The sequence below is a fragment of the Humulus lupulus genome, chromosome 1, assembly GCF_963169125.1.
Source record: "Humulus lupulus chromosome 1, drHumLupu1.1, whole genome shotgun sequence".
Lineage (NCBI taxonomy): Eukaryota > Viridiplantae > Streptophyta > Magnoliopsida > Rosales > Cannabaceae > Humulus > Humulus lupulus.
In genome coordinates this window covers 233,826,541-233,833,826 of record NC_084793.1, presented here as the reverse complement: position 1 = coordinate 233,833,826, position 7,286 = coordinate 233,826,541, and positions in this window count along the sequence as shown.

The following is a 7,286-nucleotide window of genomic DNA, read 5'->3' as shown; positions in this document are numbered from 1 at the left end:
AACATTGGTCGGGAACTTGGACCTGCTGGAAGCCAAGAGGGAAAGGGCACAACTAAGGTTAGCCACATATTAGCAACAGGCAGCGAGGTACTACAATTCAAGGGTGCGAGAGAGAAGGTCCAGGGTAGGAGAATTTGTACTGAGGAAGGTACTCCCCAACAAGCGAGACCCGGGGGCGAGGGTACTAGGGGCGAACTGGGAAGGACCCTACCAGGTCGCTCAGTGCATACCACCAAACACCTACAAACTGGCCCGCATGGATAACACCATTATACCTCGGGCATGGAATGCGGAACACCTTAAGAAATACTACCAGTGAGACTTCTGCACCAGTGCAAAGAAGACCTATGTTTAGTTTGTTCCCTGTTATGTTCACTTAGTAAGTAAGAATTAAAGAGACTACCTGGGTAACCTCCTAATTAGATGTAACCCTTTCATATGTATGTCATTGTAACCCACATGCTATGAATGAAATAGTTTGCCACTTTACGTGTCATTCTTCTTCCATGTAGCACCCACCAAAGTGCCTGCTGAAATAAATTTCACCAAACACTTGGGGGGGTAGGACAGGAGGAAAAACAGACAGCAAACAAGAGGATCCTAAAAAGGACCCCTTATATTAGAGGGAACCTAAAAAGGACCCCCTACCAGGAGGATCCTAAAAGGACCTCTTATATTAGGGCCTTAAACGAGGTCCTTATATATAAAAAACAGACAACAAAACAGGAGGATCTTAAAAAGGACCCCTCATATCAGAGGGAACCTAAAAAGGACCCCCTATCAGGAGGATCCTAAAATGACCTCTTATATCAGGGCCTTAAACGAGGTCCTTATATATAAAAAAAAATGTGATGAACCCTTACAAACAGAGAGAAGACCTTGCAAGGCATCTCTTTAGTTCACAAGGATTAGCTACCCTTGTGAACATCAAGGAGGCCAAAAGGTCTTACAAAAAAAAAAAACAAACTTCCAAATAAAGGCAGATACTCCCACAAGAGGAAAGGCCTCAGAAAAAACACCCACCAATAAGCCTAGAGCGGCTACCAAGTCGTCTAGCCAAAAAGGGTCCTAAAAGAGACCCTTGCAAAAATAGTACTATGAATAATGACGAGAAGGACGCTTCTCGCAAGAAATATTAAGTGCGTGCAAAAATATATAAAAGGATAGCTAGAACCCAAGGGGTCAATATATCCTTATAAGAACTGTTAAGAGGCACCAAAAAAGGACCTATTGAACCCTTTCACATGGGCTCCAAAGGACCTCTAGCCTGATAAATAAAAAAGGGGAACCTACTGAACCCCATCATACGGGCTCAAAAAGACCTCGAACACAGAGGAATAAAAGATGAATAATCGGTTATGTATATATAAAAAGAGAGTTTTGGTAACATAACAAGACTTGGAAAAAATTACAAGAAAAATAGGGCTCGAACGAGCATACATCCACAGTGGACTAACTGGAAAAAATTATAAAATGATAATCTCAAGGCCTCTTGCCATGGGCGTTCTACCGAGCCGCCTGGGCAACGACGTGCTCGCCTAAGGAGGAGAAATTGAAGTTAGGATCCTGCCTCCATACGCCATAAAGGGCGCGCTCTATGGACCTGTACTCAATAGCTGCCTTGTCCGCCTCTAAGGAAGCGACCCTCCCCTGTGACGCAGCTGTAGCAGCCTTGGCACCCTCAAGTTCGGCCTTTAAGGAAGCGACCCTCTCCTGCGACGCAACTGTAGTAGCCTTGGCACCCTCGAGTTTGGCCTCTAAGCTATTGACCCTTTCCAGCAACATCGTGGCCTTGGAAATCACCCTCTTCTTCTTTTTGATGAGGCAGAAGCTTTTGCCAAGGCCTTCTATAGCTTAGATCTAGTTTCAGGAAGCTCCCTCTCGAGCTCCTGGACCTGAATCGCAAGACGGCCCTCTCAGCATTCCATATGGAAAGGTTATGAGCCGAGTTGGCAAACTGCTGAGCCACTGTATAGGTCTGCACAAGAAAAATAACAACAATAATGATAAGTAACAAAAAAAAAGGAATAAAAAGGGATAAGGCTGACATAAGATGCATAAACTCACCCAAGCAGTGGAGAGCGTAAGAGTCTCCCAAAGATCCGACATAGCAAAACTCCCAAGACCACTCCAATCAGCTTCAGGGAGGTCTGTGGCGATCTAGACATACCGCTGCCCGTAAGAGGCCGCCATGCGGGCCACCCATGGCGCCCCTTCTGAGCCAAGGGTACCTGGCTGAGTAAGGACAGACGACTTGCTCGTCGAAATAGGAGGGGGCGCAGGAAGATTGAAAAAATGAGCCCCTGATAGATCAGGAGGGGGTGCAGGAAGATTGGGAAAGTAAGCCCCCGATGAACCGGGGTCGAGGGGAGCCTGAGGAAAAGCACCAAAGTCCTCAGGATAAGGGCAAACGAAATGCCCTGGTATAGCCTATTGATCCTGGAAGTGGGAAGCCATGTCAGGGTCTAGAGGGGCAAAAGGAGGGCATCCCCCGGGGGAGAAAGACAGCTGGTGAGGTTGCCCGTGTCCAAGGGAGACTCCCTCTGGAACGCGCTTAGCCCCACCTTCATCCGAGCGATGCTCAACCGAAGCAGCCTTCATCTTCTTTGACCCGGGAATAGTCCACAACAACCCAAGATCCGAAACCGGGGATAGCTTGTGGAAGTTGAGTTTTTCCATAGTGAAGAGGTATGTAGCCTTTTTCGATAGGGTTAGCATTGATGAGTGCATTCACCGCGTCCGCCTCCGATCCAACAACTCTAGTTATGGCAAAATGCTCTGCACGATTCACACAATTGTCGACACAAACATAAGTTATAAAACAGTAAGTTTCAAAAAGAAAAAAAAAAAAAGAGGTGGCTTGAAGTACTTACTGGGAGCAGAACGAAAGTGCTCACGAACAGAGAGGGGACCTTGCACAAAGAAAAAGTCCTGCTTCCAGGACCCCGGGTTGGACACAACGCCCTCTATCAAGGGGACCGAAGTATTGGCTTTTTGCAGGAAATAAAAGCCCTTGGACTTAGGAGAGGGCATGAGATTATACATGAAATGCACCTCTTGGGCCGTAGGAGCACGATGGACAAGTTCCATAAATGCGATGAAGAGGCAGCTCAAGGTCAACCAACTGTTGGGTGCCAGCTGAAGTGGAGCGAGGTCAAAATAATTGAGGACCGCGATGAAGAACAGGTGTAATGGGATTGTACCACCCGCCTTCAGGATATGCTCGTTCATAGCCACATAGCCCGAATTTGGGCAGTCAGCCCGACACTTGTCCAAAGGAACGTATAAGGCGTATTCTGGAGGAACACGGTAGTTCCCTATTATTTCCATCAATTTATATTCGGACACATGGGATACTAGGGAGGATGCCAATAGGGGGGCAGTGTCTTGGTCATCAGCAACCACCTGTTGTCGCCCTTTCTTCGACATATCTGAAAAACCAAAAGAAAAAGGTGAGGAGGAGACAGAACACTTTACCCTCCATTTTTTCTTCCTAGCAAGAGTCTTCCACCGAGGCACCGACTGCGAAAGGGATAAACTAGGGAAGATCGAAAATAAGGGCTGAGGAGAAGACGGGACGGCCCCATGACAGTCATTAGGAAAGAACGGGCTAGGAGGCTCAGGCGGGAGATGTTCCTCCATAAACTCCAACTCCATTTGCAAATCTAAAAGGGTCACCCTAAGGTTCACTACATGGTCGTTAAGGTCAAGGGGGAAAGGTACTCCGTATCCTCTCAACACTGAGTCTATTTCGCTCTCTACCACCCAAATTTTACGCCTAAGTTCAGCCATATGCTCAAGGTGACGAATACGGGCCTGCCTTAAGGTGTCGCGGTCACGGTAAGGATTTTCCTTAGGGGACTTTGAGTCTGAAGACAAGTTAACAAACTCGACCCCCAGAGAAATGTCGAACGGACCTTTACCTGCCATGAGACCTCGTCCCGAAAGCAAAAAGGGTTCACATATAAATGAGAGGATTGCTACAAAACACAAAGGAATGGGCTCAAAACCTCTAGGTACAAACGCTCTAAATGACCCACTACGGGGTATGAATAAAGGGGCATGCAACAATATTAGCTCACGACAAGCTCAGGCCAAAATAGTCCATCTCGAGCAGTGCTAATTTGGACCTAATGAACATAAGGAAAAAAGAAAATATACCTCAAGCAGGTAAAATGAGGCACTTTCGTGGTCAAAAGGAGGTTGAGGGCCAAAAGCACCGTCACGGTCAAAAAGAGCCAAATGGTCGAAAGTACGCGTTTGCAAAAAGAAACATAAAAGATGTGTTAGCCTTCATATATCTGAAGGGATATAGACATACCAATAATGAGCTCAAATATATATATAAAAAAAAGGGGGAGGAAACAATAACAAAAATGAGATAGTGGGGGATTGAACCCCTCACCTCTTGAAAGAAGAAGGAATCTCAAAACCACCAAGCTGAAGAGGTAAGGTGTAAATAATAGGCTAGACATGATGGCCTATTTATAAGAATCAAAGAGAATAGTCTACCAGAGCACCTAAAGGTCCTCTCCTAGATTGGGGGGCAAGGGTGGATGCTGAAAATTCTACACCGGTAAAAGACCCGCATCTCATGCCTAAGGTCCCTGGGAGATCCAAAGCAACAATGTCGGAAATCCCTTTTATCCCTCAAAAGGATGCTCGAACCAACCTTGCTCCAAATGACTACTTCGCCTTGGGCACCCACAAGCGCTCCAGACATCTCGCGAGACTTGTTGCCTCACACCAGCCAAGGTGCCTCGCACCTCATGAGTGCATACAACACCTCGTGGACGCATATGGCACCTCTCACCCACGTGGCCTCGCAGGCGCATGAGGGTCTCGCGTGCACCCATAATGTCGCACAACTGCCTCGCGCGCCCTAGGCGTCTCGCGAGCCATCTCGGCCTCACCTTGCCCCGTAAACCAACCACGCCATGGGCCTCGCGAGACCAGCGTCTCGCCCTCGCCTTGCCCCGCACATCAGCCGTGGCATGGGCCTCGCGAGACCAGCATCTCGAACTCGCCTCACCCTATGCACCAGCCACGCCATGGGCCTCAGGAGACCAGCTTCTCACCCTCGCCTCACCCCGCACACCAGCTGCGCCATGGGCCTTGCGAGACCAGCGTCTCGCCCTCGTCTCTCCCCGCGCATCAGTCGCACCATGGGCCTCGAGAGACCAGCGTCTCGCCCTCGCCTCACCCCGCACATCAGCTGCGCCATGGGCCTCGCAAGACTAGCATCTCGCCCTCGCCTTGCCCCACGTATCAGCTGTGCCATGGGCCTCGCGAGACCAGCGTCTTTCCCTCGCCTCGCCCCGCGCATCAGCTGCGCCATGGGCCTCGCGAGACCAGCGTCTCGCCCTCGCCTCGCGCATCAGCTGTGCCATGGGCCTCGTGAGAGACGCCCCCACCTCGGCTCATCATATCCGTGCCACTAGGGGTCGCGTACGTAGTGGGCCTCACTGGAGGGGCCTAATCTCTCCCCTTAAGATAGGTGCTAGTAATGGGGCACCACTCTTACTGTGGATGTAACAAGAGGTAAGATCAAGGACCTCTTTAACACACCATTAAGAATGAATTGGGGAAGCCTCATAGCGATTCATGAAAAGTTAGAAGAAATACTGAGCAACCTGACAAACTGAGGGGAGCTAAGGCATTGACACAAGGCCCATGCATGACAAGTAGTGGGAGTACTAGGAGAGGGGACATGGCCTGTATGTTTCTAACCAGATGTCAGAGTCGACACCACCAGCACCACTACGCCTGGCGCCACTCATCTGACATTCATACTAAATAAGTAGTGGAGACATCCCCACGGAATCTGACCATGTACTAGAACCAACACCACTACCCCTGAGACCACTCTCCTGACAATGTACTTGTGTACCATTTCGTCCCCTGCACCACAATGTATCAGGAGCCATTAGAGCCCACTATAAAAGGAACCCTACTGCCACATGAGAGGGGGTTGGAAAAAACACTGTAGCACTACACCATAAAAAATACAAGTTCATTTCACCATTTTCTTTCTGCAACTATTCTTTGAGTTTCTCATTAGATCTTTGAAGTTTTTCATTTGATAAGCTCTATATTTTTTTTTAACTTAACTTGGTTGACGAGTTCTCACCGTCAACAACCACCATGCCCGTGGACGATGGGAAAATGCATCTCTCCACTAGTCATACCCCTTGCCTAGGATGCAAGGAAGATTCTACACCAATGGAGCAACCTGGCGCGAACCCTACCTACGAGAGGTGCGAACCCAAGACAGCCTCCAAAAGAGCCTCACCCGACCTGAGGGATAAACTTAATCAGAGAGGGTCTGAAGTGAATACCACACCCCCTGCAGCTCCCCTGATGGACACAATCAAAGCAAGGGTTCACCCTAAGAACCCACGAGACTCCTTAAACAAAAAGATGATGGAATTAAACATCGAAATGAAAATCCCTCGAAGCAAGATTATCACTGCACTTGAGGGGCACATAGATGATGGAGTATTTGACCATGAGTCACTCTTCACAAGGGTGATCCAGGTTGAGCAACTCCCCACCAGCTTCAAAGAGCCTCGCATGACTCCGTACAAGGGCACTACAGACCCAAAATATCACTTAGACACCTTCAATAACCTGATGAAGTTAAGGGGGGTCAACAACAGAGCAAAGTGCCATTGATTCGTCGTTACACTCAAAGGGGTGGTGTACAAGTGATTCAAGAGCTTAATACGAGGAACACTCTGGTCATGGCAACAATTCTCTGGTTAATTTCTTCAGCAACACCATGCGGTCCGTGACTATGTTATGCCGAGTACCAGCCTCGCTAACATAAAACAAGGCGAGAGTGAAAGCCTGAAGAGCTATATCCACTGATTCAATATGGAAGCCACTAAGTTGGGAAGTACGACTAAAGCCGAGCTCAAGATGGCAATCACAGCCGAAGTTTTTCCTAGAAACAAGTTATGCTCAAGAGGGAGATTACAAACTTAGACGACTTCTTCGAAAGAGCCCAAAAGTATATAAGTGTGGAAGAGGGCCATAAGAACTTGCATGTTGAGGGAAGAAAACCTTCCTCCAATCACACTTCTACCAATACATCTGAAGATTTCACATAGAAGAGATCGTTGTGATAGAGGAGTCATTGATCAAGTTGAAGATTGGAAAGGGTCCACAAGAAGGCTTCAAGGAAGAAGCTAGCAGGATTCATCAAGGATAACCTCCGATAAGACTCCCTTTATCTAAGTCGCTTAGGAACCAAAGAAGTCATCGCAGTTGGCCCCGATAAAGAT